Source organism: Echeneis naucrates, chromosome 4, assembly GCF_900963305.1.
Source record: "Echeneis naucrates chromosome 4, fEcheNa1.1, whole genome shotgun sequence".
In the NCBI taxonomy this organism is placed as follows: Eukaryota; Metazoa; Chordata; class Actinopteri; order Carangiformes; family Echeneidae; genus Echeneis; species Echeneis naucrates.
The window spans coordinates 18,979,273-19,003,870 of record NC_042514.1 but is presented as its reverse complement, the minus strand read 5'-3'; the positions used below and the strand labels follow the sequence as shown (position 1 = coordinate 19,003,870).

Below are 24,598 nucleotides of genomic sequence, written 5' to 3'. Positions count from 1 at the left end.
CAAGGTGGTGGCAGCAGCAGCAGCAGCAGCAGCAGCAACAGGCAGGTCAGGGAGGCTATTGTAACATCTGGCCACCGCTACAGATGGAAACTGGCCTTCTGGCTATCTGGTACATATTTACTGAAGAGTTCATTAATATGTATCACAGTGAAATAGTAATTCAAATAAATAAATAGAAAAGATTGTAGTAAATGCACAGTTATGAAAAGGAATCATTTTTAAACAACCTAATTGAAATGTATTTTGAGATCATTTGTCTAACTTAATCCTTTTTGGCTGCAGGTCACTTGTGTTACCATTTATTTTGTCACAGTGAAGCACTGATTTGACTCTTCTCATACATAAAAATACTATAATATTAGATACTGTATCAGAGAGGCTGTGGCATCTGCAATTGAGCACATTATAATTCTGATTTCAAAGGGATTTTGGAAATGACTTGCTGAGGAATTACTTTGAGAACAGTAGCCAAAGGCAAGGTAAATAAGTGTATTTATGTGATTATGTATAACAAAATATTCTATTGTATGGGAGTGTATTGCTCTGACTCTGTGACATGGAACCAATTTTTACCATTTAGTGTTCAGATGATTTGCTACAGCTGTATTTAACTAAAAATATATTGCCCATTAGTGAACACCCCTCCTTGTACAGTCAGGTTCTGCTGCATGTTTGTGATGACTTTGTTGACATGAGATAAATGCCGCTCCTCGAGCAGGACACATAGCTTTGCAACCCTCCTGAGTTATAACAAGACTGTCTACTCAATCAGGTAAGACTTTTAGTTTTTATCTTAATAGTAAAGTTAAAGGTTTATCTTACTGCTGCAGAAACTAAAGATAACAACTCAGAACTGGTACATTGTACCTTGTACAGACAAACCCTGCACAAAATACAAAAAAGATGGGGCGTTTAAGGCTCAGGAAGTTCTTTAATATATATAGAGGGTGGATTATTTCAACAGTCTTTGGACAGGAACTCCAAATTGTTCCTCATATAACTGCAGGTGATGAGCTGTTGACATATTTTTGTATAAAAGCACTGTATGCCTATAAAAAGTGTTATATGAATGTGTGAACATATACATGGCCATGACCTCATGTAAAGCATTTTGAAGCGCCAATAAAACAAACACAAAAAAAGAAACATGCAGTGCATTTACCTGTTTTCAAATACAGACAGCACTTTTGCTGGAACTGGTATTATTGCTCTCATTTTAATGCTTATTTACAGTACAGGCCAAAAGTTTGGACATATTTTCTGTTCATTTGAATGAGAGGGTGTGTCCAAACTTTTGTCCTGTACTGTATTTAGATTAAAGGAGGCTGATTCAGCACAGCATTTAAGGAACCAAAGGCAGACAAAGTCCTGATTGTTGTTGTGCTACAATTAGTCATGTAATGAAAATCATCAGTACCAACTGGTTAGCTGCTGAGAGGCCAGAAGTATCGCTGAATAAATTCCTCACAATTAAAACACAGGTTTTTGTTTAGAGACCTACTTGACTTACAATGATTTCACATTCACACAATTCAGGTATGGACTTGCTGTCCCCTGAGTTTATAGATAGACAGACAGATAGATAGATAGATAGATAGGCAGATACAGTACAGGCCAAAAGTTTGAGCACACCTTCTCATTCAAATGAATAGGAAAGTATGTCCAAACTTTTGGCCTGTACTGTAAATAGATAGATGTACTTCAGTGATCCCAGCAGCCAGATATCAGACAAACTGCACAACATAAAATACAATGCAAAAAAAGTTATTTACAAGAGCAAAATATACAAATGTGCAAGTTAACATACATCAAAATATATATGTACTAAAAATGTATTTGTTACTGCTTTGAGCCAGTAATGAGCAATACTAGTCATAAAATCCAAATTAAGTGGACTAAATGAAACTAAGGATTTAGTGACATGTATGTCAACAAAAACAGCAAAAACAAGCAGTAGTGGAAAGAAGTGAATTAAATAAATGAAACAGCATCTGAAGGCTCTGACATTTTGTTCATTCACCTTCAGTCGCAGGTCCCAGCTCACATTGAGCGAGGGCGGGGTAGATCACCAATTAACCCAAACGTGCATGTCTTTGGACGGTGGGAGGAAACCCACACAGACAAAGGGAGAACATACAAACTCCACACAGAAAGGCCCCAGGCCTGGAACTTCTTATTGTGGGGTGACAACGCTAACCACTATGCCGACCACCCTGAGTTTAACAATGTGTAAATTATGAATTTGCATTTGTAAAGGTACAAATGAATGTCACCAGGTGCTCAAAAGTGATCAGAGAAAAAAATTGATTTGTGGTTGTACTTTCATGTTCATTCTTCTCTGCTGTAAAGTTGAATCGGCAATGGCATATCCCTTGACAACCTGGAACACTGGCCTGTTTGACTGCTTTGATGAAGTAAAATCCTGTAAGAAAAAGAATCAAATTTATTTTACACATAATCTGTCACATTTAACGTTCCTTTCACGGATACAAACAAACTTAGATTGTCATCCTATAAATTCCAACTCGTGTTTTGCAGGTTGCTATGGTTTCTGGTGTTGCCCTTGCCTTGCCTGCACAGTTTCAGGAAAATTTGGGGAGAACCGTTGTCTCCCATTATGTGACCTCTGCAGCCCTGCCATAACAGCAGCCTGTGGAATACCTCTTTGTGCACCTCCTGCTGCCTCGGCTCTGAGGGTTGGCATTCGAGACAGATATAATATTCAGATATGAGACTATTGAAGGAATTATCAAGTACATATTGACATACATCGCGCATCCTCTGCTTCATCCAAACAGCCACATGAGCAGTAAAGCTTGTTTTTGTGTAGGGCTGGACCACCATTTGCTTTGTTCACCCATTTTCTCCTGCGTTTTTTAATTAGGGAGGTTAACCTTTTTGGCTTTGTTCTTTTTGTTTTAGGTCAGTTACCTCTCCCTCAGTTAGATTTCTTTTGTTTGTCATTTTGGACTGGGTCCACCCAAAGCCTACCTTAGTTTAGTATCACTTTTACATGAACTATAACATCTCTTTCTTATATTTTAACTTTTCATCCTTGGCTGTAGCTGTTTGGATCTTTGGGAAGATGGGGCTCCCATGGATGAGGCACAACATGCTGCATTGCACTAAGATGTAAAATGCCTTAAAGAAGGTGACATAGACTTTATGGGTGGTTTAAGACAAATTACAACTCAAAATATATTATGTCCAGTCAGTTCCACATCACCCTTTCAATTATGGGAAAGGGTGACGTGGAACATTAAACAGGACTGAACTGTTGCTGCCTCCTTTTACTTTGGTCGTGACTGTTAACAGCTGCCATGTTGATCTACACATACATATGAGCCAGATGACCTCTCATAGATGAAGTGCATTACACTGAATGTGCAATACACAATACATTGAACATTTCCATAGGCTAATGTTTAATTGTATTCATAAAACAAGAAGTTGCTACAAAGGGGTTGACCACACAGACCTTATAGATTTTTGCTGTGTATCCACTTTCAGATATCAAAAATACAAAAAGACATTTTAAGCAAAGAAGTCCTACATACTAAGCAATCATAAAATTAAACATGCAATTTCTAAACTAATAATAAATGAATATAATCTAAAATAAAACTTAAAAATATTTATCAAAAGAAATAAGATAGAAATAGATCAAAAACATGTGCAGTAAAACAATGATTCTTTCATAGTATTGCCTTTAGGAATTTTTTCAGCAGTTGGGGCAGGCTCCCTGAGGGGCCGTGGTGGCGTAAACAAAGGACACTTGACTGCAGATTTAACTTTTACAACCTATTTATTGGTTGGTTAGTTGAAAATGTTTTTTTCCCTTAAAACCATTATAACCTATACAATGTCAGATAAAGGCTGAATGTAAAAAGTAAAAAAAAATAAATTAAATTAATTCCTATAGGGACAGAGTAAGGTAGCATTATTGATCATTGCTCTTACAGCAGAAACACACTGAATTTATTTGTTATTCATTTAACTGATACATTGAAATGTATATTATGCAAAAAAAAAAAAAAAAAGTTAATCAATAATCAACACTCACCATTATCAGTGTGGTTTTTTTTTTCCAACCCATTTAGGGTCCCAGCCTGATAGCCTGTGCTTCCCTTTAGGTTTTTCCTCTTCCACTCTCATCTCCGTCTCCTGATCCTTCACTCAGCTCTCCCACTACTGTGCTTTGCTCTCCTTCACTTTGGAGCAATATGCATGAAGGTGGAGAAATGTGGTGGTGTATTTGTGACAATAAAAAAGAAATTTCAAGGCGTGGCATCGAATGTTGAGGAAAGACTGTTTTACCATCCTGGTCATCTTTGGGTGAGCTTTGGTAGGACGCCTGCTCTTTTGGGAATCTTTTTAAAATTTCCCACCAGGCAATCCATTCTGTGAAATACACAATAGCGCAACATATTAAAGTCACAAATTTAAGAAGTGGTTCCAAATTAATTATATCATTTCAACATAGAATTTTCTGTATTGATGCCATTTGTAACACAAATTTGGTGCTGAATTTAACCGTTTCAAAACACTTGAGAATTGACAAACATTCAATATCTACACCAAAAATACTTAAGTCGCCTACCCTTTAGAAACACCACAGAAAAATAAATGCTGAGATTTAATATCAAAACTTTTGATATGACGAAATTTCACAGTTAACCATGTAGCTTATGTGCACATATCAGAGGCACAGAAAGGGGAAATGATCAAATCAGACCTACCTCGCCGACGTCCTTGGCCAGTATCAGACACGTCCCGAGCTTCCCGCGGGCTTTAAGATAATATATAGCCCGTTCACACGGCCTCCCCCTGCCATGCTACCATGGTAGTTAGCTAAGGTTAACAAGATCATAGCTTAATGTGGTCCCAGTTTCAGACTAGCTAACTTAACTACCGTACATGCGGACAAGATTCTTCAAAGTTGTACAACCGAATTAAATACATCCTACCTGTTGGGAAATTACATTTAGCAAAGAGTTAGCTTACCTTCATTTGCTAAGTCCTTCGGTGGCTCCCCCCCCCTCCCGACTGCGTTAAATCCACCCAACTATTATATTGACCAATCACAATGCGGCATCCGTTATTGACAGCGCTCTTGTCCAATGATATTTTGTAATGCTGTCATTTTTGCCTGCGGCAGCCACAGGGTTCAGAGTTCACATCTTTTAGCGATACATTTTGTGAAAGCGGTAAGTAGACAAAGCAATTATTTTTAGAAATTATTTGTAGAAGTAAAGTAAGAGTATAAGTGTAGTTATATTGCATTTTAGTGTACTCGGAAGCAGAAAAAAAAACTGCTGCTGGGAAGTTTGAATCCCATATATATATATATAAATGATCACCGCTCAAAAGCGGATGAGAGTCGCACAGCTCCAGTGAAGGGGACGACAAATAATGAAATCTAATTTGCCAAATTTAATCAAAATAATATTAATATATTTTCACCTTTAATTAAGTACCATCAAGCCGTTTGGTCCAGCTTGTCAATCACTGTGATCAGTTGATAAGTCAGTCATCACTAGTTAAAGGACCAATACCTGATCCGGTAGACTTCAGTCTGCAACTGTGGTGACCATCTTTTGTGGGCTCTCTCTCTCGTCCCAACCACACACACATCTCAGACATTAAAGCAAACCATCGGTGGGGGGGCGAGAAATAAAGACACACACCACTAATATATTGTGATTTATTCCCATGAATTCTCATCTCTGTGAGCAGCAGAGAGTTTCTCAGATCCGTCCATATTTGCTTTTGTCAGCATGATGTAACCCCACTTTTCACTATGTAAATATCAAAACAGCTGCAAACATATAAAATCCATTAAAATGACTTCACTCTAATCTCTTGCAGTTTTGTGCAAAACCCACATAGTTATTTTGTGTGCAGTATTTATGTAATTTTGCCTTTTCTATTTTATTATTCCTGCTTATTGGAGTCCTTCAACAGTATCACAGTTGGATAAATTGAGGCTGACTGGAATGGTGTGACTTGTGGAGTCAGTGAGCTATTCATATGTCAGTGTGTGCCGTGTGTTTACACTCTTTACGCTCCTCATAATAATCATACCAAATGAAGTCGGAGAGACTTGGAAAACCAGCTCTTACTGAAACTGATCAAAAGGTTCAGAAAGTGAAGTGTGACAGAAATGCTATTATGTCTAAGAGTTTAGGACACCTTCCTGTTGTTCGCAGTGTATTGGGAAAGGTTTAAGCTGCTCTGTGCATTTTTGTCAAACAAAATTCCTTGTAAACAGTATATCAGTTATAAAGTAATTGATACTTTGAGTAGTTTTTGAGAAGAGTACTTTCTACTTTTACTGAAGTATTTTTAACACTTGTAATTGAGTCCAATTTAACAAATGTAACAGTACATGTTTTGAGTACAAATTTTCAGGACTATTTCCACCTCTGTCAATATCATTACTGATATGTCAACTTCAGACAAAGCCTAAGTTTCAGCAACAATATTATTAAATTTTTTAATCTATTTGCATAAGGTAGAGTCTAGATTTAGTAATAAATAGATAAGAGTGTTAGGCCACCTATTGTTTACTTATAAAATGTCTTATCTGGTTTTGCTCTCAGAGAAACAATGCCTTCGTTCATAGCTGTACTCATTTCTCTCTGTCCAATATATTCTTTAAGCATAGCCTAAAAGTATTTTGAATATCCAAAAAATATTTTTTAAATTCAACTTAAAGAGCATCAAGGCCTAATAATTTTTCTTATTTCATTGAGAGGAGTGCTGTTTTATTTATTTTTTTTTCTTGTTAGTGCTGAATTACAAATTATTTAAAGGCCCTCCTCAATATCAGAGTTCCTTTTCTTGTTTTTCCTTTCTACTCACAGGATGGAAGATTGTCGACCGTTGGAAGAGTCTGCCTTTTTACTATTCTGCCCCTGCTTGTGTGTGTTTCACGTCTTCTCGCCCGTTACACTAGCTCGGCAGATAGCGAACAGTTTCTCCAAAAAAGGAAGCTGAGGTTTCCTTTCAACTTTATTTAGAAATCACTGTAAAAAGGCAAACGTTTTCTGGCCATATAAAAAAAAAAAAAAGGATGGGAGTTCTCCCGCTGTCCGTCTCTCTCCAAAACTAGGTCAACTAAAACTATACCTGACTTCCTCTAGTCTGCACCAGCTACGGAAACACAGAAGGCACAAATTAGCGTTGCTGCAAAAACATCTGTGTTAAACTCAAACTCAAAACAATAACATCACATGGAATCAATTTTTACCATTTAGCGTTCAGATGATTTGCTACAGCTGTATTTAACTAAAAATATATTGCCCATTAGTGAACACCCCTCCTTGTACAGTCAGGTTCTGCTGCATGTTTGTGATGACTTTGTTGACATGAGATAAATGCCGCTCCTCGAACAGGACACATAGCTTTGCAACCCTCCTGAGTTATAACAAGACTGTCTACTCAATCAGGTAAGACTTTTAGTTTTTATCTTAATAGTAAAGTTAAAGCTTTATCTTACTGCTGCAGAAACTAAAGATAACAACTCAGAACTGGTACATTGTACCTTGTACAGACAAACAAAATACAAAAAAGATGGGGCGTTTAAGGCTCAGGAAGTTCTTTAATATATAGAGGGTGGATTATTTCAACAGTCTTTGGACAGGAACTCCAAATTGTTCCTCATGTAACTGCAGGTGATGAGCTGTTGACATACTTTTGTATAAATGCACTGTATGCTTATAAAAAGTGTTATATGAATGTGTGAACATATACATGGCCATGACCTCATGTAAAGCATTTTGAAGGGCCAATAAAACAATCAAACAAAAAAAGAAACATGCAGTGCATTTACCTGTTTTCAAATACAGACAGCTCTTTTGCTGGAACTGGTATTATTGCTCTCATTTTAATGCTTATTTACAGTACAGGCCAAAAGTTTGGACACATTTTCTGTTCATTTGAATGAGAGGGTGTGTCCAAACTTTTGTCCTGTACTGTATTTAGATTAAGGAGATGTATCACTTATTTACTCTTTAATCAGACCATGAACAAGTTGTTCTAAAGTTAAGTGAAACTGCAAATTATTTATGTGTTCTGCTACCTAAACCTAATGTATCTCCTAAAGAAGAAGTGGATTTTAAGAAGACTACACCTTTAAAAATAGACAATTAACTAAAGGTGCATTTATCAGGTGAAGAACCAAATAGCTACAGAATAGAGAAACTAATTCCAGGTGGGTTTTTTTGCTGTTGAAAAAAGAAATGGGAGGAGAACATTGCATTGTACTGATATGAAGCTAATTTCAACATTTACAGTAAACGATACACTTTTAATTTTAATTCCTATCCATGTGAAAGATTCATCTCTGAAATAATGTGTGTACATTTGAGTCTCTGCCCTAATATGACCAGCCCTGCTGAAGCAGGACAAACGGAACAGAAAAATGACATCATAGGAGGCCTCACAACTGGGAGGCCCAAAAGTGCTGTTAACATACAAATTGTTAACCATGATGGTGAGATAAAAGTTGATGAATGGTTTCAAGTTATAACAGGTATTACAGGACAAAGCAACAACTGGTTACTTATGGTAGAACAAGCTGCAAATACGACTAAAGGTGATTGTGTAGTGTGTATGGGTCCTAGGCCGATACTACAAATAGTACCTGCAACAATAGATAAAAAATGTGTTGTGGAAGTAATGAACAAAACTAATCCGAATATCACTTGTGCGAAGTGGGATTTTGTATTTCCAGTCACTATATCAGAAAAAGAGAAACCTATATTTTCCAAAAGAGTTGCATTTGGAAACTTTACTTGTATAAATATAACAGGAGGTGGAAAGCTTTTAGGCAATCTCTCCAGTGAATGGTGCTCTGAGGTAATAGTGACTGGACATTTCAAACCGGTGCCTCGAGGGGACATTTGGTGGTGGTGTGGTGATGACAGATTATTTGATAAATTGCCTAAAGATGTGAAAGGATTTTGTGCTTTAGTAACACTATTACTACCAGTGTCCATACACCCTATCTCTGCTAAAGAACTTACTGTTAACTTGTCTAGTGTTTTACCTGAGCAATGTCACCGCAAGAAAAGATCTGCAACTTGGTTATCAGACGGTGATCCTACATATATTGATGCAATTGGTGTACCACGAGGTGTTCCGGATGAATACAAATTAGTAGATCAGGTGGCAGCAGGATTTGAGTCATTTTTATGTTGGTGGTGTACAATTAATAAAAATGCAGACAGGATCAACTACATCCACTACAATGTTCAAAAGTTAGGTAATTGGACACAGAGCGGCTTCGAGGCGGTACATGGACAGTTGTCTGCAACTTCTCTCATGCCAGAACATGAGAACAGGATTCCAGAACAGGATAGCCCTGGACATGTTGTGTGCTATGTTCAGAGAGCAGTGTTGTACGTTCATCCCCAACAACCGCCAGTGACCGGAAATGACGCAACACGCTTACCGCACCCAATAACGATGAATGTTAGGAAGTAAAATAACTAGCCATACCTGCCAGTATCTGCATCTATTCTTAGGAAGACCAAATTTCGGTGATGCAACTGGAAGAGCAAATGCAGCTTTTATGAAAGTACCTGTTCACGTCAGAAATCATTAGATTGGAAGGGGCGGAGCAGCTTGCATTCAGGTTTCCGTAGTGTAGTGGTCATCACGTTCGCCTAACACGCGAAAGGTCCCCAGTTCGGAACTGGGCGGTAGCATCTTTGCTGTCAGCTGGAAATAAATCAGCGTCTTTTTTCCAGTTAATGCATACCTCTTAATTCGATTAAAGAATTGCCTTTAGCGATGTTTTTGGTTCTTCCCTTGCATTGTCAGCAATATTCGAAGTAACGATGGCATTTCATCGTCAAGGGGAAGGGAGTGACCAGCGCTGGCGTTTGGCAAATGCCCTCCTGTTCAAACTCAAAACCATACCCTAGGTTTCCGTAGTGTAGTGGTCATCACGTTCGCCTTACACGCGAAAGGTCCCCAGTTCGAAACTGGGCGGAAACATGTTTGTTGTCAGCTGGAAATAAATCAGCATCTCTTTTTAGTTACTGCATACCTCTTAATTCAATTAGAGAATTGGCTTTCGCGATGTTTTTGGTTCTTGCCTTGCATTCTCAGTTGCTTCAATTTTCGTAGTAACAATGGCATTTCATCATCAAGGGGAAGGGGCTGGCTTGTGCAGGTTTCTGTAGAGTAGTGGTCATCAAGTTAGCCTCACACGCGAAAGGTCCACAGTTCGAAACTGGGCAGAAACAGAACTTTCTGTGTTTCTTAACAAAGATAGAGAGATCAGCTGATACTTTACTTCAAGACTTCTCATGAGTATCTTTTGTACTTTTACTAACCCTGCAGCAATGCAGAAACTTGTGTTTTTCTTACAGGACTTGAGATCATACTAACTAGGGACCACCCTAAGGAAATAAAGAGGGGAGAACGGAAGAGATACGTCAGAGCAGTTAGAGAATGTAACTGAACATATCTCTGTCTGTTCTCCTTGCAAGTAAAAATGAGCGCTGTTGTCCTTTGTCTTTCTTCCCTGTGTTTCATCATGTTCTAGGTGGCTTAAACCTGACAGAAGGGGCAGAGCAGCTTGTGCTCAGGTTTCTGTAGTGTAGTGGTCATCACGTTCGCCTTACACGCGAAAGATCCCCAGTTCGAACCTGGGCAGAAACAGATTTGCTGTCGGCTCTACACAAGCCAGGCCTGTGTGTTTGGTTATTGCTACCTCTGATTTAGATTAGAGAAATGGCTTCAGCTCTTTGTTTGTGTCATTGCTGTAGTAACGCTGGCATTTCATTGTCAAGGGGAAGGCGGTGACCTGTGCAGGTTTCCGTAGTGTAGTGGTCATCACGTTCGCCTAACTTGTGAAAGGTCCCCAGCTCGAAACTGGGGGGAAACATTTTTACTGTCAGCTGGAAATAAATCAGCGTCTGTTTCTAGTTAATGCATACCTCTTAATTCGATTAAAGAATTGCCTTTAGCGATGTTTTTGGTTCTTCCCTTGCATTGTCAGCAATATTCGAAGTAACGATGGCATTTCATCGTCAAGGGGAAGGGAGTGACCAGTGGTAGAAACTGTGTTTTCAGTTATTCTTTTTCAACAACGGCAGAGAGGTCAGAGATCATACGCCCTGTGATATGAGGCCCTGAATGGTGTCTGCGATGCCCTCCTCTGCTTGGGGCTTGTGGGGGTACTGATTGATCCACACTGGATCAGAGGTGTTCACCTCAAAAGTTAATGGTTCACATTGCACCAGTCACACTTCTGTTGGGCCCTGCGCCCATAGGGACTCTGGTAGAGAGTCAATGATAGACCCTGAAACCGGGAGACCTGGGCCTCCTCCAGAACTGAGCTATCTACGGCTTCTACTTGAATTGAGTATATGTTGGCTCTAGCCGAATAAAGTACTCCGCGAATGTCCGTGATAACCCAATCATCCTGTGCTAATGCTAGTTTTACCATCCCACCCAATTCTTTAACCTGATGTTTAGGATGTAAAGCCAGAGACACTTGTGGGACGGCCTCTTCCGACATCTGATACCACTGCAATTGTTCTGGTGTCAGGGACACCGCTGCTGCTACTCGAAAGCTGGGACAGCTCTCTACCACAACTGGGGCACTGGGAAAAAGCGAAGATCAAGAGCCATGAAGCGTTTTTATTACCTGTGTGATGTCATCGGGGATCCCTGCTGAGGGCACTGGCGTTTGGCAAATGCCCTCCTGTTCAAACTCAAAACCATACCCTAGGGGTGGATCCTGGGGTCATGGCGCCATTTTCAAACAGGTAGACAACTCTGGCCCAGGCTTCAGGATGTAGGATTCTCGATTGTTCTTTTCAGAGCACGTGGGAGGCTATCGCAACAGTGGTAATGATGGCATTTCTTGATAAGCGGAAGGAGGTGATCTGTGCGGGTTTCCGTAGTGTAGTGGTCATCACGTTCGCCTAACACGCGAAAGGTCCCCAGTTCGAAACTGGGCGGAAACATGTTTGCTGTCAACTGGAAACAGATGTTTTTGGTTCCTGCCTTGCATTCTCAGTTGCTTCAATTTTCGTATTAACGATGGCATTTCATCATCAAGGGGAAAGGCCTGGCCTGTGCAGGTTTCTGTAGTGTAGTGGTCATCACGTTCGCCTCACACGCGAAAGGTCCCCAGTTCGAAACTGGGCAGAAACTGTTTTTTCAGTTATTCTTTTTCAACAATGGCAGAGAGGTCAGAGATCAGCTGATGCTTCACTTCAAGACTTCTCGTGAGTAGACCTGCCAGTATCTGCGTCTATTAGTAGGAAGAGCAAATTTCGGTGATGCAACAATCAGAGGTCCAGACGAAAGCTGGAACAGCTCTCTCCCACAACCGGGGCACTGGGAAACAGCGAAGATCGAGAGCCGTGGAGCGAGTATGACCTGTGTATTTGGTAAGTGCTACCTCTGTATTAGAAAAGAAAATGTTGGCTTCAGCTGTTTGTTTGGTCAATTCATTGTGTAATTGCGGTAGTAAAGATGGCATTTGGTGCCTAGATGAAGCGTAAAGACGATTGGTCCAAGTACCCAAACCTGTGGGACTCCATAACTGACTGCATTGCATGAGGAGGAGCTGTTGTGAACATGAACAAACTGATGTCTATCTGATAAATAGGATTTGAACCACCTTATTGCAGTTCCTTTAATCCCAATTTCATGTTCCAGTCTCTGTAGTAAAATATTATGATCTATGGTGTCGAAAGCAGCACTAAGATCCAAAAGGAGAAGTATGGAGGCTGATCCATTGTCTGAAGCAATTAGAATATCATTGGAGAGGTCCAGACAAAAGCTGGGAAAGCTCTCTCCCACAACCGGGGCACTGGGAAAAAGCGAAGATCAAGAGCCATGGAGCGTCTTATTACCTGTGTGACGTCATCGGGGATCCCTGCTGAGGGCGCTGGTGTCTAGCAAATGCCCTCCTGTTCAAACTCAGAACCACACCCTAGGGGTGGATCCTGGGGTCATGGCGCCATTTCCAAACAGGCAGACAACTCTGGCCCAGGCTTCAGGATGGAGGCCTCTCTATTGTTCTTTTCAGAGCACGTGGGAGGCCATCACAACAGTAGTAACGATGGCATTTCTTGATAAGCGGAAGGAGGTAACCTGTGCGGGTTTCCGTAGTGTAGTGGTCATCACGTTCGCCTAACACGGGAAAGGTCCCCAGTTCGAAACTGGGCGGAAACATGTTTGCTGTCAGCTGGAAACAGATGTTTTTGGTTCCTGCCTTGCATTCTCAGTTGCTTCAATTTTCGTATTAACGATGGCATTTCATCATCAAGGGAAGAGGGTGTCCTGTACAAGTTTCTGTAGTGTAGTGGTCATCACGTTCGCCTCACACGCGGAAGGTCCCCAGTTCGAAACTGGGCAGGAACAGTATTTTCTGTAATTCTTTTTCAACAAAGGCAGAGAGGTCAGAGGTCAGCTGAAGCTTCACTTCAAGACTTTTATTGAATATACCTGCCAGTATCTGCATCTATTCTAAGGAAGACCAAATTTCGGTGATGCAACTGGAAGAGCAAATGCAGCTTTTATGTAAGTACCTGTTCACGTCAGAAATCATTAGATTGGAAGGGGCGGAGCCGCTTGCATTCAGTTTTCAGTAATGTAGTGGTCATCACGTTCGCCTAACACGTGAAAGGTCCCCAGTTCGAAACTGGGCGGAAACATCTTTGCTGTCAGCTGGAAATAAATCAGCGTCTTTTTTCCAGTTAATGCATACCTCTTTATTCGATTAAAGAATTGCCTTTAGCGATGTTTTTGGTTCTTGCCTTGCATTCTCAGCTGCTTCAATTTTCGTAGTAAAATTACATGAGGAGCAGGTCTTTGTACTGCGCCAAATCATAACAACGTGACATAAAGGTACTTTACATGAAGAGCAGGTCTAGAGGCCTTTCAGAGATTTGTTTGGACATCTAGATAGTAACGAGTTACAGTAGTCCAGCCTGAAAGTTAAAATGCATGGACGAGTTTTTCTGCATCATCCTGAGAGAGGATGTCTCTGATTTTCCTGATGTTTCTCAGGTGGAACAAAGCTGCCCTACTGACTTCTTTTATGTGAGGGACAAAGGACATGTCCTGGTCAAAGGTTCCACCAAGGTTTCTAACAGTGGAGCTGGAAGCCAACATAATGCCATCCAGGCTGATTATGATTAGATAGCATTTCTCTGTGGTGAAAGGTCCCCAGTTCGAAACTGGGCGGAAACATGTTTGCTGTCAGCTGGAAACAGAGCAGCATTTCTTTTTAGTTACTGCATACCTCTTAATTCAATTAGAGAATTGGCTTTCGCGATGTTTTTGGTTCTTGCCTTGCATTCTCAGTTGCTTAAATTTTCGTAGTAACGATGGCATTTCATCATCAAGGGGAAGGGGCTGCCCTGTGCAGGTTTCTGTAGTATAGTGGTCATCACGTTCGCCTAATACGCGAAAGGTCCCCAGTTCGAAACTGGGCAAAAACAGAACTTAATTTTTTTCTTTCTTAACAAAGGCAGAGAGGTCAGATAGTCAATAAGATGTACAAGAAAATGCTAGACCTGGTGTGAGTATGATCATGTGTAGTTAAACTGATGACCATCAGTTGTGCCAGAGAAATCTATACTTTTTTTGATAATTTTTCACATTATATGGTGGAGCAACAAAAACAATAATAACATCCCATTAGTGGGGTGAAATTAATCCAGTATGATAGTCAATATAAGCCATATTAGGGATATTTTAACAACCCATCTTCCTGGGTTGAATGAACAGACCCAGTTTGTTTGGTGAAGTTAACCCAACGTTTAGTCGGTCCACTATTTAACCAGCGCTGGGTTGGAAAACTACCCAGATTAGTTGTGGACTCTGATTATGGAATTAATGCAGGAGAGTAGGATGTGTGTATTAGGTCAGGCCTACCTCAGAATTAGTTTGGAGAATTGGCTTCAACTATGCTTTTGGTGCATCACTTGCATTCTCACTTTCTGTAATGTTTGTAGTAACAATGGCATGTCAGTTTTGTCCAGAATTAAGGAGTAAAAAAATTATGGGTCATCCAGACTTGTATGTGTTCAAGACATGTCTGATGTCATGATAATGTTGCCTAGAGGAAGCAGATGAAGCGTAAAGAGGATTGGTCCAAGTAGCGAAGTGAAGGCATACCTCTTAATTCGATTAGAGCATTTGCTTTCGCGATGTTTTTGATGCGTTGCTTACATTCTCAGCGACTTCAATATTTGAAAGTAACGATGGCATTTCATCGTCAATGGGAAGGGCGTGCCCGTGGCAGGTTTCTGTAGTGTAGTGGTCATCACGTTCGCCTCACACGCGAAAGGCCCCAGTTCGAACCTGGGCAGAAAACAGATTTGCTGTTGGCTCTTAATATGGAAAAAATGCAAGGAGAGCTTCTTTATTACCTGTGTGACGTCATTGGGGAACCCTGATGAGGGCGCTGGCGTCTAGCAAATGCCCTCTCTTCAACTCAGAACCATACCCTAGGGGTGGATCCTGGGGTCATGGCGGCCATTTCCAAACAGGCAGACAACTCTGGCCCAGGCTTCAGGATGTAGGTCCACAGTTCGAAACTGGGCAGAAACAGAACTTTATGTGTTTCTTTACAAAGGTAGAGAGATCAGCTGATACTTTACTTCAAGGACTTCTCATGAGTATCTTTTGTACTTTTACTAACCTGCAGGAATGCAGAAACTTGTGTTTTTCTTACAGGACTGAGATCATACAAACTAGGGACCACCCTAAGGAAATAAAGAGGGGAGAACGGAAGAGATAGCTCAGAGCAGTTAGAGAATGTAACTGAACATATCTCTGTCTGTTCTCCCTTGCAAGTAAAAATGAGCGCTGTTGTCCTTGGTCTTTCTTCCCTGTTTCAATCATGTTCTAGGTGGTTAAACCTGACAGAAGGGGCAGAGCAGCTTGTGCTCAGGTTTCTGTAGTGTAGTGGTCATCACGTTCGCCTTACACGCGAAAGATCCCCAGTTCGAACCTGGGCAGAAACAGATTTGCTGTCGGCTCTACACAAGCCGGACCTGTGTGTTTGGTTATTGCTACCTCTGATTTAGATTAGAGAATTGGCTTCAGCTGTTTGTGTAATTGCTGTAGTAACGATGGCATTCATTGTCAAGGGGAAGGCAGTGACCAGTGCAGGTTTCTGTGGTGTAGTGGTCATCACGTTCGCCTAACACCTCGAAAGGTCCCCAGGTTCGAAACTGGGCGGAAACATGTTTGCTGTCAATTGGAAAATAAATCAGCATCTCTTTTTAGTTAAGGCATACCTCTTAATTCAATTTGAAAAATTGGCTTTTAGCGATGTTTTTTGGTTCTTGCCTTGCATTCTCAGCTGGCTTCAATTTTCGTAGTAAAATTACATGAGGGCAGGTCTTTGTATTGCGCCAAATCATAACAACGTGACATAAAGGTACTTTACATGAAGAGCAGGTCTAGAGGCCTTTCAGAGATTGTGTTTGGACATCTAGATAGTAACGAGTTACAGTAGTCCAGCCTGAAAGTTACAAATGCATGGACGAGTTTTTCTGCATCATCCTGAGAAGAGGATGTCTCTGATTTTCCTGATGTTTCTCAGGTGGAACAAAGCTGCCCTACTGACTTCTTTTATGTGAGGGACAAAGGACATGTCCTGGTCACAGGTTCCACCAAGGTTTCTAACAGTGGAGCTGGAAGCCAACATAATGCCATCCAGGCTGATTATGATTAGATAGCATTTCTCTGTGGTGAAAAGGTCCCCAGTACGAAACTGGGCGGAAACATGTTGCTGTCAGCTGGAAACAGAGCAGCATTTCTTTTTAGTTACTGCATACCTCTTAATTCAATTAAGAATTGGCTTTCGCGATGTTTTTGGTTCCTGCCTTGAATTCTCAGTTGCTTCAATTTTCGTATTAGCGATGGCATTTCATCATCAAGGGAAAGGGCTCGCCTGTGCTGGTTTCTGTAGTGTTGTGGTCATCACGTTAGCCTCACAAGCGAAAGGTCCACAGTTGAAACTGGGCAGAAACAGAACTTTATGTGTTTCTTACAAAGGTAGAGAGATCAGCTGATACTTTACTTCAAGACTTCTCATGAGTATCTTTTGTACGTTTACTAACCCTGCAGGAATGCAGAAACTTGTGTTTTTCTTACAGGACTTGAGATCATACAAACTAGGGACCACCCTAAGGAAATAAAGAGGGGAGAACGGAAGAGATACGTCAGAGCAGTTAGAGAATGTAACTGAACATATCTCTGTCTGTTCTCCTTGCAAGTAAAATGAGCGCTGTTGTCCTTTGTCTTTCTTCCCTGTTTCATCATGTTCTAGGTGGTTTAAACCTGACAGAAGGGGCAAGAGCAGCTTGTGCTCAGGTTTCTGTAGTGTAGTGGTCATCACGTTTGCCTTACACGCGAAAAGATCCCCAGTTCGAACCTGGGCAGATACAGATTGCTGGTCGGCTCTACACAAGCCGACCTGTGTGTTTGGTTATTGCTACCTGCTGATTTAGTTTAGAGAATTGGCCTCAGCTGTTTGTTTGTGTAATTGCTGGAGTAACGCTGGCATTTCATCGTCAAGGGGAAGCCAGTGACCCGTGCAGGTTTCCGTAGTGTAGTGGTCATCACGTTTCGCCTAACACGCGAAAGGTCCCCAGTTCGAAACTGGGGTGAAACATGTTTGCTGTCAATTGGAAATAAATCAGCATCTCTTTTTAGTTAAGGCATACCTCTTAATTCAATTAGAAAAAATTGGCTTTAGCGATGTTTTTGGTTCTTGCCTTGCATTCTCAGCTGCTTCAATTTTCGTAGTAAAATTACATGAGGGCAGGTCTTTGTATTGCGCCAAATCATAACAAAGTGACATAAAGGTACTTTACATGAAGAGCAGGTCTAGAGGTCTAGGCCTTGCAGGAACATGGTATGGCGATGAGTCACCACTTGCAGGATGAGGACAGGGGAAGTGAGGAGGGGAAGCTGGGAGAGACAGACTTCGGGAAAACATGGTTAGTAAATGCAGTATAAATGCTTAGAACTGGGAGGAAAGGAGAGAGAGGGAGAGAGAGAGAGAGAGAAGCTCAGTCCTTCCCCCAGCAGCCTAGGCCTATAGTAGCATAGCTAAAGAGTAGAGGACTTTAACTTTTTAACTATAAGCTCTGTCATATAAGAAAGTTTTCAGCCTGATCTTGAAATGTTGCGTAAGAGTCCGCCCCCCAAAACGATACTGGAAGTTGGTTCCATGGAAGAGGAGCCTGTTAACTGAAAGAGCGCCCTCCAGATTTCTTCTTGAAAGACTCTAGGAACCACAAGTTAACCTCCACCTAGAGAGTGGAGTGGCCTACTAAGACAGAAGGAACTATGAGCTCTCTGAGGACGTGATGGAGCTCAGCCATTAAGAGCTTTATATGTTAACGGAAGGATTTTAAATTCTACTCTATATTTTACTTGGCAGCCAATGACAAAGCAGCTAACACGGAGAGAGATGTGATCTTCATTCCTAGTGACCTGTTAATTTCTTGCTGTAGCGTTCTGAATCAACTGAAGGCCTTTCAGAGATTTGTTTGGACATCTAGATAGTAACGAGTTACAGTAGTCCAGCCTAGAAGTTACAACTACAATGGACGAGTTTTTCTGCATCAATCCTGAGAGAGGGATGTCTCTGATTTACTGAATTTTTCCTCAGGGGGAACAAAGCTGCCCTACTGACTTCTTTTATGTCAGGGACACAAAGGACATGTCCTGGTCAAAGGTTACTCCGAGGTTTTCTTACAGTGGAGCTGGACACCAACGTAATGCCATCCAGACTGAGTATGATTAGATTGCATTTCTCTGAGGTGCTTCGGGCCGAGTACAACAACTTCAGTTTTGTCAGAATTAAGGAGTAAAAAATGATGGGTCCTCCAGACTTGTATGTGTTTCAAGAAATGTCTGATGTCCTGATAATGTTGCCGAGAGGAAGTAGATGAAGCAATAAAGAGGATTGGTCCAAGTAGCGAACCCTGTGGGACTCCATAACAGACTGCAGCGCATGAGGAGGAGCTGTTGTTAACATGAACTAACTGATGTCTATCTGATAAATAGGATTTGAAACCACCTTATTGCAGTTCCTTTAATCCCAATTTCATTTCCAGTCTCTAGTAAAATATTGTGATCTATGGTGTCGAAAGCAGCACCTAAGATCCAAAAGGAGAAGTATGGAGGCTGCTCCATTGTCTGAAGCAATTAGAATATCATGGAGAGGTCCAGACAAAAGCTGGGACAGCTCTCTCCCACAACCGGGGTACTGGGAAAAAGCGAAGATCAAGAGCCATGGAGCGTCTTTATTACCTGTGTGACGTCATCGGGGATCCCTGCTGAGGGCGCTGGGTGTCTAGCAAATGCCCTCCTCTTCAAACTCAGAACCCACACCCTAGGGGTGGATCCTGGGGTCATGGCGCCATTTCCAAACAGGCAGACAACTCTGGCCCAGGCTTCAGGAGTAGGCCTCTCTATTGTTATTTCAGAGCACGTGGGAGGCGATCACAACAGTGGTAACGATGGCATTTCATCATCAAGGGGAAGGGTGTCCTGTACAGGTTTCTGTAGTGTAGTGGTCATCACGTTCGCCTCACACGCGAAAGGTCCCCAGTTCGAAACTGGGCAGGAACAGTATTTTCTGTAATTCTTTTTCAACAAAGGCAGAGAGGTCAGAGGTCAGCTGATGCTTCACTTCAAGACTTCTCGTGAGTATACCTGCCAGTATCTGCATCTATTCTTAGGAAGACCAAATTTCGGTGATGCAACTGGAAGAGCAAATGCAGCTTTTATGAAAGTACCTGTTCACGTCAGAAATCATTAGATTGGAAAGGGTGGAGCAGCTTGCGTTCAGGTTTCGGTAGTGTAGTGGTCATCACGTTCGCCTAACTCGCGAAAGGTCCCCAGTGCGAAACTGCGCGGAAACATGTTTGCTGTCAGCTGGAAATAAATCAGCGTCTGTTTCTAGTTAATCCATACCTCTTAATTCGATTAAAGAATTGGCTTTAGCGATGTTTTGGTTCTTCCCTTGCATTGTCAGCAATATTCGAAGTAACGATGGCATTTCATCGTCAAGGGAAGGGAGTGTCCAGTGCAGCTTTCCGTAAGTGTATCGGTCATCACGTTTGCATTACACGCGGCAAGATCCCCAGTTTGAAACTGGGTAGAAACAGATTTGCTGTTGGCTCTTAATATGGAAAAAATGGCAAGAGAGCGTCTTATTACCTGTGTGACGTCATTGGGGAACCCTGATGAGGGCGCTGGCGTCTAGCAAATGCCCTCCTCTTCAAACTCAGAACCATACCCTAGGGGTGGATCCTGGGTCATGGCGCCATTTCCAAACATGTAGACAACTCTGGCCCAGGCTTCAGGATGTAGTCCTCTCGATTGTTCTTTTCAAAGCACGTGGGAGGCGATCGCAACAGTAGTAATGATGGCATTTTCTTGATAAGCGGAGGGAGGTGACCTGAGTGGGTTTCCGTAGTGTAGTGGTCATCACGTTCGCCTAACACGCGAAAGGTCCCCAGTTCGAAACTGGGCGAAACATGTTTGTTGTCAGCTGGAAATAAATCAGCATCTTTTTTTAGTTACTGCATACCTCTTAATTCAATTAGAGAATTGGCTTTCGCGATGTTTTTGGTTCTTGCCTTGCATTCTCAGTTGCTTCAATTTTCGTAGTAACAATGGCATTTCATCATCAAGGGGAAGGGGCTGGCTTGTGCAGGTTTCTGTAGTGTAGTGGTCATCAAGTTAGCTCACAGCGAAAGGTCCACAGTTCGAAACTGGCAGAAATACAACTTTCTGTGTTTCTTAACAAAGGTAGAGATATCAGCTGATACTTTACTTCAGACTTATCATGAGTATCTTTTGTACTTTACTAACCCTGCAGCAATGCAGAAACTTGTGTTTTCTTACAGGGGACTTGAGATCATACTAACCTAGGGACCACCCTAGGGAAATAAAGAGGGGAGAACGGAAGAGATACGTCAGAGCAGTTAGAGAATGTAACTGAACATATCTCTGTCTGTTCTCCTTGCAAGTAAAAATGAGCGCTGTTGTCCTTTGTCTTTCTTCCCTGTGTTAATCATGTTGTAGGTGGCTTAAACCTGACAGAAGGGGCAGAGGCAGCTGTGCTCCGGTTTCTGTAGTGTAGTGGTCATCACGGTCGCCTTCACGCGAATGATCCCCAGTTCAAACCTGAGCAGAAACAGATCTGCTGTCGGCTCTAAATATGAGAAAACTGCAGACAAACGGACCTTTGTATTTTGGTAGTGCTACCTCTGATTTAGAATAGAAAATGTTGGCTTCAGCTGTTTGTTTGGTCAATTCATTGTGTAATTGCGGTAGTAAAGATGGCATTTGGTGCCTAGATGAAGCGTAAAGACGATTGGTCCAAGTACCCAAACCTGTGGGACTCCATAACTGACTGCAGTGCATGAGGAGGAGCTGTTGTGAACATGAACAAACTGATGTCTATCTGATAAGTAGGATTTGAACCACCTTATTGCAGTTCCTTTAATCCCAATTTCATGTTCCAGTCTCTGTAGTAAAATATTGTGATCTATGGTGTCGAAAGCAGCACTAAGATCCAAAAGGAGAAGTATGGAGGCTGATCCATTGTCTGAAGCAATTAGAATATCATTGGAGAGGTCCAGACAAAAGCTGGGACAGCTCTCTCCCACAACCGGGGCACTGGGAAAAAGCGAAGATCAAGAGCCATGGAGCGTCTTTATTACCTGTGTGACGTCATCGGGGATCCCTGCTGAGGGCGCTGGTGTCTAGCAAATGCCCTCCTCTTCAAACTCAGAACCGTAGTGTATCGGTCATCACGTTTGCATTACAGGCGAAAGATCCCCAGTTTGAAACTGGGCAGAAACTGTGTTTTCGGTTATTCTTTTTCAACAACGGCAGAGAGGTCAGAGATCATACGCCCTGTGATATGAGGCCCTGAATGAAGTCTGCGATGCCCTCCTCTGTTTGGGGCTTGTGGGGGTACTGATTGATCCACACTGGATCAGAGGTGTTCACCTCAAAAGTTAATGGTTCACATTGCACCAGTCGCACTTCTGTCGGGCCCTGCGCCCATAGGGACTCTGGTAGAGAGTCAATGATAGACGCAGCCTCAGGGTGATCTGTTTTTTCTCTACCGTGAAACCGGGAGACCTGGGCCTCCTCCAGAACTGAGCTATCTACGGCTTCTACTTGAATTGAGTATATGTTGGCTCTAGCCGAATAAAGTACTCCGCGAATGTCCGTGATAACCCAATCATCCTGTGCTAATGCTAGTTTTACCATCCCCCCAATTCTTTAGCCTGATGTTTAGGATGTAAAGCCAGAGACACTTGTGGGACGGCCTCTTCCGACATCTGATACCACTGCAATTATCGCAACAGTGTTAATGATGGCATTTCTTGATAAGCGGAAGGAGGTGACCTGTGCGGGTTTCCGTAGTGTAGTGGTCATCACGTTCGCCTAACACGCGAAAGGTCCCCAGTTCGAAACTGGGCGGAAACATGTTTGCTGTCAGCTGGAAACAGATGTTTTTGGTTCCTGCCTTGCATTCTCAGTTGCTTCAATTTTCGTATTAACGATGGCATTTCATCATCAAGGGGAAGAGGGTGTCCTGCGCAGGTTTCTGTAGTGTAGTGGTCATCACGTTCGCCTCACACGCGAAAGGTCCCCAGTTCGAAACTGGGCAGAAACATGTTTGCTATCAATTGGAAACAAATCAGCATCTCTCTTAGTTAAGGCATACCTCTTAATTCAATTAGAAAAATTGGCTATAGCGATGTTTTTGGTTCTTGCCTTGCATTCTCAGCTGCTTCAATTTTCGTAGTAAAATTACATGAGGGGCAGGTCTTTGTATTGCGCCAAATCATAACAAAGTGACATAAAGGTACTTTACATGAAGAGCAGGTCTAGAGGTCTAGGCCTTGCAGGAACATGGTATGGCGATGAGTCACCACTTGCAGGATGAGGACAGGGAGTGAGGAGGGGAGCTGGGAGAGACAGACTTCGGGAAAACATGGTTAGTAAATGCAGTACAAATGCTTAGAACTGGGAGAAACAGGGAGAGAGAGAGAGAGAGAGAGAGAGAAGCTCAGTCCTTCCCCCAGCAGCCTAGGCCTATAGTAGCATAGCTAAAGAGTAGAGGACTTTAACTTTTTAACTATAAGCTCTGTCATATAAGAAAGTTTTCAGCCTGATCTTGAAATTTGCGTAAGAGTCCGCCCCCCAAAACGATACTGGAAGTTGGTTCCATGGAAGAGGAGCCTGTTAACTGAAAGAGCCGCCTCCAGATTTCTTCTTGAAGACTCTAGGAACCACAAGTTAACCTCCACCTAGAGAGTGGAGTGGCCTACTAAGACAGTAAGGAACTATGAGCTCTCTGAGACGTGATGGAGCTCAGCCATTAAGAGCTTTATATGTTAACGGAAGGATTTTAAATTCTACTCTATATTTTACTGGCAGCCAATGAAAAGCAGCTAACACGGGAGAGATGTGATCTCATTTCCTAGTGACTGTTAATTTTCTTGCTGTAGCGTTCTGAATCAACTGAAGGCCTTTCAGAGATTTGTTTGGACATCTAGATAGTAACGAGTTACAGTAGTCCAGCCTAGAAGTTACAAATACATGGACGAGTTTTTCTGCATCATCCTGAGAGAGGATGTCTCTGATTTACTTAATTTTTCTCAGGGGGAACAAAGCTGCCCTACTGACTTCTTTTATGTCAGGGACAAAGGACATGTCCTGGTCAAAGGTTACTCCGAGGTTTCTTACAGTGGAGCTGGACACCAACGTAATGCCATCCAGACTGATTATGATTAGATTGCATTTCTCTGAGGTGCTTCGGGCCGAGTACAACAACTTCAGTTTTGTCAGAATTAAGGAGTAAAAAATGATGGGTCATCCAGACTTGTATGTGTTCAAGAAATGTCTGATGTCCTGATAATGTTGCCGAGAGGAAGTAGATGAAGCATAAAGAGGATTGGTCCAAGTAGTGAACCCTGTGGGACTCCATAACAGACTGCAGCGCATGAGGAGGAGCTGTTGTTAACATGAACTAACTGATGTCTATCTGATAAATAGGATTTGAACCACCTTAGTGCATGGTGCATGGTGTCGAAAGCAGCACTAAGATCCAAAATGAGAAGTATGGAGGCTGATCCATTGTCAGAAGCAATTAAAATATCATTGGAGAGGTCCAGACAAAAGCTGGGACAGTTCTCTCCCACAACTGGGGCACTGGGAAAAAGCGAAGATCAAGAGCCATGGAGCGTCTTTATTACCTGTGTGACGTCATCGGGGATCCCTGCTGAGGGCGCTGGTGTCTAGCAAATGCCCTCCTCTTCAAACTCAGAACCACACCCTTGGGTGGATCCTGGGGTCATGGCGCCATTTCCAAACAGGCAGACAACTCTGGCCCAGGCTTCAGGATGTCGGCCTCTCTATTGTTCTTTTCAGAGCACGTGGGAGGCCATCACAACAGTAGTAACGATGGCATTTCATCAACAAGGGGAAGAGGGTGTCCTGTACAGGTTTCTGTAGTGTAGTGGTCATCACGTTGCCTCACACGCGAAAGGTCCCCAGTTCGAAA

General features: G+C 42.1%; 1 long non-coding RNA gene and 13 other non-coding genes across 14 annotated transcripts; all 14 read left to right on the top strand.

The window, feature by feature from the left end:
- The first annotated feature begins 708 nt into the window (after positions 1–708).
- Positions 709–2,862, top strand: LOC115041823 (uncharacterized). The gene is made up of 3 exons (XR_003840648.1): positions 709–772; positions 2,350–2,424; positions 2,539–2,862. It is a non-coding gene; the product is annotated as an uncharacterized LOC115041823 (long non-coding RNA).
- Positions 2,863–9,932: 7,070 nt separating this feature from the next.
- trnav-uac (transfer RNA valine (anticodon UAC)) lies at positions 9,933–10,005 on the top strand. The gene has a single exon. It is a non-coding gene; the product is annotated as a tRNA-Val (tRNA).
- Positions 10,006–10,601: 596 nt separating this feature from the next.
- trnav-uac (transfer RNA valine (anticodon UAC)) lies at positions 10,602–10,674 on the top strand. Its single transcript has one exon. It is a non-coding gene; the product is annotated as a tRNA-Val (tRNA).
- Positions 10,675–11,914: 1,240 nt separating this feature from the next.
- Positions 11,915–11,987, top strand: trnav-aac (transfer RNA valine (anticodon AAC)). The gene has a single exon. It is a non-coding gene; the product is annotated as a tRNA-Val (tRNA).
- Positions 11,988–12,104: 117 nt separating this feature from the next.
- Positions 12,105–12,177, top strand: trnav-cac (transfer RNA valine (anticodon CAC)). The gene has a single exon. It is a non-coding gene; the product is annotated as a tRNA-Val (tRNA).
- Positions 12,178–13,133: 956 nt separating this feature from the next.
- Positions 13,134–13,206, top strand: trnav-aac (transfer RNA valine (anticodon AAC)). The gene has a single exon. It is a non-coding gene; the product is annotated as a tRNA-Val (tRNA).
- Positions 13,207–13,322: 116 nt separating this feature from the next.
- trnav-cac (transfer RNA valine (anticodon CAC)) lies at positions 13,323–13,395 on the top strand. The gene has a single exon. It is a non-coding gene; the product is annotated as a tRNA-Val (tRNA).
- Positions 13,396–14,404: 1,009 nt separating this feature from the next.
- On the top strand, positions 14,405–14,477 carry trnai-aau (transfer RNA isoleucine (anticodon AAU)). Its single transcript has one exon. It is a non-coding gene; the product is annotated as a tRNA-Ile (tRNA).
- Positions 14,478–15,283: 806 nt separating this feature from the next.
- On the top strand, positions 15,284–15,356 carry trnav-cac (transfer RNA valine (anticodon CAC)). Its single transcript has one exon. It is a non-coding gene; the product is annotated as a tRNA-Val (tRNA).
- Positions 15,357–15,934: 578 nt separating this feature from the next.
- Positions 15,935–16,007, top strand: trnav-uac (transfer RNA valine (anticodon UAC)). Its single transcript has one exon. It is a non-coding gene; the product is annotated as a tRNA-Val (tRNA).
- A 1,357-nt stretch (positions 16,008–17,364) lies between these two features.
- trnav-uac (transfer RNA valine (anticodon UAC)) lies at positions 17,365–17,438 on the top strand. Its single transcript has one exon. It is a non-coding gene; the product is annotated as a tRNA-Val (tRNA).
- A 2,124-nt stretch (positions 17,439–19,562) lies between these two features.
- On the top strand, positions 19,563–19,635 carry trnav-cac (transfer RNA valine (anticodon CAC)). Its single transcript has one exon. It is a non-coding gene; the product is annotated as a tRNA-Val (tRNA).
- A 2,807-nt stretch (positions 19,636–22,442) lies between these two features.
- trnav-aac (transfer RNA valine (anticodon AAC)) lies at positions 22,443–22,515 on the top strand. The gene has a single exon. It is a non-coding gene; the product is annotated as a tRNA-Val (tRNA).
- Positions 22,516–22,632: 117 nt separating this feature from the next.
- On the top strand, positions 22,633–22,705 carry trnav-cac (transfer RNA valine (anticodon CAC)). Its single transcript has one exon. It is a non-coding gene; the product is annotated as a tRNA-Val (tRNA).
- The last annotated feature ends 1,893 nt before the right edge of the window (positions 22,706–24,598 follow it).